Below are 6,124 nucleotides of genomic sequence, written 5' to 3'. Positions count from 1 at the left end.
AGTTGTGCCGAAACCTTAGGTTATACACAACCTCCTACTCAAGACAATCATTCTATTCCTTTGACGACTCCTATTGCTAGTATACCTACTTTTACATCAAACATAATGACTACTTCAACACAAAACATTCCTCCTATGATCACCAGTCATGGGGGAAATCCCTCTTCTTCAATTAACCCTCTTCCTTCATTCAATCCGACTTCTTCATTCATTCCTTCAATGAGTGTTCCTCTTATATCTCCACAAATGAACATGACGCAAGGGGGCAATTCATTTAACCCTTCTATTCCTCCTTGTAGTGTTCCTCCTGTCCAATCATCTCCTATGACTAACTATCATAGTGTCCCACCACCTTACTCTCTACCTTCTTTCAATAACATAACACCTCCATCACAATCTAACACATCTAATATAAACTCTTCGACTGAAGCGACCATTAACAATCTTGCACAAACTGTCTCTTCTTTACAACAACAAATTGCCTCTATGAATCAATCTAAGTTTAGTGTGCCCACATTTGATGTTGCGAGCCCACTTTCTCTTGACATTGTCCAAGCTATTCCCCCTAAACATGTTGAAATTCCGCATTTGGAGCTTTATAATGGTAAGGGTGATCCTCTAACACATGTTAAGACCTTTCAAACAATATGTACTGATTTTGCTTATGACCAAAGGTTGCTTGCAAAACTGTTTACTAGAACATTAAGAGACAAAGCCCTACAATGGTATTGCTCATTTCCTTCCTATTCTATTACTTCTTTTGAACAACTTGCAAATGCTTTCATTCAACAATTTCAAAACAATATAAGTCCTAAAGTTACTTTGATTGATTTAATGCATTGTAAACAAGGTGTTAAAGAAAAAGTGATTGATTTCATTGGTAGATATAAGCATTTGTATGCTCAAATTTCTTTTCCAGTACCTAACAATGATATTCAAAGAATCTTTATTTCTAATTTACAAAAAGACATTAGAGAAAAACTCTTGTTTTCTAAGTTTACTTCTTTCCAACAGTTGTGCGCAACTCTTCACAATTATCAACTGACTGTGAGTCAAATGGAACAATCACATCCTATGGCTCCGGGTGATAACGGTGATAGTAGTCAACAACCATTTGGGAAGTTTAAACCGAACAGAGAGTCCATTAAATTCAATGAAAACATCATCAACAACAATGTGAATGCAACATCAGGTGTGTCTCCTATTTCTAAGTTTTTCAAGAAAGAAAGAAAGTTTACTCCTTTGAATGAATCATTGCATAGTATTATGAATAAGTTATTGGAACAGAATGTGCTTACTCTTCCTCCTATAAGGCAAATTGATCCTGCAAAGATTAATTCACCCTATTTTGATAACAAATCTTTTTGTCAATTTCATCATCAACCTGGGCATGATACTGAAAAATGTTTTGCTTTAAAGGGTAAAATTCAAGATTTGATTGATAATAATACTATCTCTGTTTCTGGTGTGAATGATAAAGGCAACACATCTGTAGCTCCTCCTAACCAAAATCTTCAGATTTTTACTGATCCATTGCCTTCTCATACCTCCAATGCGATTGATACTACTGATTCCTCTGTCTCACCTGATGATCTTGTGTCTATGACTCCGAATGTGATTAACTTTGTGGAGCAGCAGAAAATCCCTAAAGAACCTTCCATCACCTTTGATTCTAGTGAAACTATCAGGGCACCTGATGGTCCTTTATATATAGTTGCAAAAGTCAAAAATACACCTTGCCGTGGAGTGCTTATTGATCCTTCTTGCATGGTTAATGTCATTACTGAAGAATTTCTTTTTACTTTGCAATTGAATCAAGTGATCTATGACGAAACAAATGTGGTTGTGAAATTATTTGATGCATTTTCTTCTCCTGCAATTGGTTCTATTACATTACCTATTGAGGTCCATAACAAATCCCTTGATGTGAGCTTTGCTATTATTCCTTCATCCGAACAATTTCGTGTGAAGCTAGGCTATCCTTGGCTATCTTCCATGAAAGCTATTGCTTCTCCTATTGACAAGTGTCTGAAATTTCCCCATAATGGTGAAGTTGTTACTGTCAATCATAGTCTCTTTAAACCAGCTGAAAGAACTTCGAGTGTTCCTATTGATTATTTTTGGCCTAAACAATTCCAATCTCTTCCTCCGTGAAGTGATCATCTTTTCAAATCTTATCAAAAGTGGAAAACAGATATGATCCTATCTCTAAGTGAACCTAGAACACCCAAACTTGACATTCCTATCATTCTTGAGAAGGAAGTTCTTCCTTTGAAAGATAAAACTAATGTCTTTCCTGAAGAAGATTCCTAACCCATCCCTATGGATGTGACTATACCTATATCTAATAAACTTCCTAAAAGTAGACCTATCCCTCCTCGTCATGATGGACTTGGTCTCCTTCCTAAACCAAATATTCCTCCCTTATATGGAGCAGTTCCTCCTCCTTCCTCTTATGGAGAGAAGAGACCTTCCTCTTCTCCTATTTTTCAACCTAAGAGACCACAACCTAAACACCCAAGTGATAAGGATGAGAACATTCCTCCTCCTCAATCTTCGCAACTTCCTACTAAGACTAGACGAAATCGTTCGACACGTGAACGCCGACGAAAGCGTCGTCTTAGAGCTCAGGCAACTGCCTCTCAAACTTTGCAATCCCCAAAAACACCTTCAACAAGCATTATTCCATTTTCTCCTCAGCCGACGTTTGAGCCGAAATCTCCTAAACATAAGATGCATGATGGTCTTGATCCTGTGCGAGTTAAAGATCCTATTTTTATAAATCTTGATGATGATATAGATGAAAATGTTATTCATGATGAAAATCCTACTTCTCCTGTTCATTCTGATAGTGAATATGAACTTGTTGATATTGATAACCATTTATCTAATGAATTTTCTAAAGCACTTATCCTAGCTCCTAGACAAGAACACCATGGCTTGGGATATGAACATAGCCCTTGTTTGGATCTTGTGATAGCTCCATCTGCTGTGTTAGATGTTCCTCCTCTAGCGTGTTCCCTACCTTCCCGAAACATTGATCAGCAAGATCGGGGGGTAGATGACGTGCTAGACTAGTTTCATTAGCATAGCAGATTCTCTCCCCCTCTCTTTTGTTACTTCTTCTATGTGTTATTCTCATTCTTCTATTTGTTGTCCTTAGTGTTGTCTACTTGAGGACGATGCAAAGCATTGAGATCTCTCGATCTCTCTCATGTTGACTCAAAAGACACATGTGTTCCCTTCTTCTAGGTGACCTTCCTTGATTGGGGAATGAAGAACAATTATGCATACATACATATGATATACATGAATTATCATACAGCATACTGACCCCGAGGAAAGCAAAGTCACCTTGTGCTTTGTGTTTTGTGTCTATTATCCTTGGGCTTATCTTACACTTGGGGGATAAATCCTTGTGATAACGTGCTCCTTTCCTTTTTCATTTTCTTATATGTATCACTACCTTAAAGCAATCACCCCCGGTGAGGTGTGTGTGATCGCTTTAATGTAGGGGGGCATACATCCCGTTCATATCTTTTCAAGATACTTGAAAATTTCTTGGCAAATTTAACCTTGCCTTGAAAATTTTTGATATCTTTCTCACATGACTCATAGTGAGGGAACCTTACTACTGACAGTCATGGTTCTCCCTCATGATCTTCCCTTTTACTTTGTCAATCAAATTCGTAAGATCCTTAGTCCACTGGGGGCTTGGTGTATCTTGCCTCCTTGACGTGGTGAAAGTTTTTCAATGTTGTTTCCTTGTACTTTACCGGAAGTATTGGCGTACGCTTATACTCCCGCTAAAGTGGGGGCTAAATGTAGCATCCTAAAATTGTGACACTTGCAATTTCGACTGCATTTGGGTCTTCATGATGGCGATGCAACACGGAACCTGAATGGAGACCCCGAAACTTGCTCATGACACCAAAAACTGCATTTTTCCAGCACCCTGGCTTGATCCTCCTTGCACCCTGCTGTCCCGGGAGGTGGGACCAGAGCGCCCAGCACCCTGGTCCCCCAGGACCATGGTGCCCAGTCTCCTATGGGACTTCGGGCCTTTTTGTTTGCAATTTGGAAAATAACATTTCCTGGTCGGCCTAAGGTCGGGAAAATCAGTCTTTTAACCCTAATTGGCAAGTATAAAAACTACATTTCCTCTCCCATTTGAGGAGGAAGGACATATGTGTACAAGGCGCGAAAACGATATTCAAACATTCAAGCATTCAAGCATTCAAGCATTCCTTCAAGCAATTGATCATTCTAAGTCTCCATTCAAGGCTAAGTGTTGCATTCAAGACAAGGATTCAACCATTGAAGAGGAGATCACATACTACAACATACAACATACAACATACAACATACAACATACAACATACAACATACAACAACATCTATACCTTCACATATAAGGATACAAACATCCTTACAACAAGGTATTAGTACTTGTTTTACATTACATTTACAACATTTCTCATTTCTTGGTTAATTCCAAAACTGGGGTTTGACCAAAGGGCAAACCCCTCATCCCTAACCCCCCAATCGTCTTCGCTTTTCTGTGTGTAGGTTGCAGGTACGCGGCTAAAATTGAAGATCTGGAATCCTTGTGCAGAGACGAACAGATCCCCCTTCGTTTTGCGGATTTTTCGGAGGACCGTGTGCACGCCGGGCGCCATCGTCCCGTCAACTTTTGCTCAAATTTGCAGGACAGCGTCGTCTCGACATTTTACTACTAATTCCAGGTCCGCAACTTCATATCATATCCCTAACTCAGTTTATAAGCGAATCTTTCTCACTTTCTATGCATTCCTAACTTAATCACTCTATCCACATTCTTTACAAAAGAGGGTATCCTTGCTATCACAACCCTTGAAACTCATATAGAATCCAATCTTGCATTGCGTGGGATTGGATCTTGTGGGTTTCAACCCCTCTTTTGAATGTAAAGTCTCTCTTAAGTGAAAACCATCAACCCTAGTGACTCTCCCTTCTCTCTCCTCGGAGTTGGGGAGGGGAGAACGACTAGGGTTCGATTTTTTCGCTTTACAGTTTCCATCAATGACAACACCATCATTCTCATTAGAGTGTAGAATGCCAAGAATCCTATCCATTGATTTCTTGGAATCAAAATCAATTGTAGACTAATAAAAAATCTAAATCTCTATAAATTGCAAATCAAATCCTCATTTTCTACAACCGTGTCTTTGATATCTTCTTATTGTAATCACATCACACTTTCAATTTTTTTTTGTGCACGCGTAATTTTTGAGAGTCATCATATAAGAATAGTAAGAAGAACAATGGTGATATTTGAATTTGATGCTTGGCATATTTCATTTTTATTTATTTTTATATACATTCTAAATTCATTCTTGATTAGTTGAGTAGGCTTATTTTACATTGAAGTTGGAGTTTCTTGGTTTCTCTAATGTTATTTATAGGTATTTCCCACTTTTCCTCTCCATAGGTAGTACATAACATCTAAGGCTATTACAAAGAGAGCAAAGGAAAGGGTACAACCTTTTCTAATTGACCATTCTAGTGTAAACACCTTAGAGAGAGAGTCATTCACTTATACTTCAGCAACAACTAATAGACTCATAAAACACTGAGAGGGGGGGGGGGGTGAATCAGTGACAGTAGAAAATACTACTTTAAACACTGACTGGTAGAGATATTTAACAAGTTTACTCAATACTAAATATGGAATCCAAAATGATATTAAAGCATCCACAACAAGTAAAATATCCACCATAACAAAAGTGTTTATACATGGAAAACCCAATTGGGAAAAACCATGGTGAGATGGGACTCACAAGTTAACTATCTGTAGTAATAGATAACTGACTAGTTAAGGTCTACAAAAGTTCTATGCTAAGAGTGAATCCTTTTAAAGATCCCAAAGCTTTGTTAGGAGCTATACCTTGTTAAAGGTAGTACCCTATTATGAGTATCCTCGGTAGAGGATTTCAAAATCCAAACTAATGGATAACCTTTTTAAAGGATTTGTACATTGAAGCTTGCTAGAGCTTACCTGGTTAGGGGATTTGACTATCGTACTGATTAGAAAACAACAGGTGATTAGATCCTCTTCTGCTCACAAAAAACTGTTGGAAATATG

The sequence above is a fragment of the Cryptomeria japonica genome, chromosome 5, assembly GCF_030272615.1.
Source record: "Cryptomeria japonica chromosome 5, Sugi_1.0, whole genome shotgun sequence".
In the NCBI taxonomy this organism is placed as follows: Eukaryota; Viridiplantae; Streptophyta; class Pinopsida; order Cupressales; family Cupressaceae; genus Cryptomeria; species Cryptomeria japonica.
The sequence above is the reverse complement of the archived record's forward strand: the minus strand, read 5'-3'. Positions refer to the sequence as shown.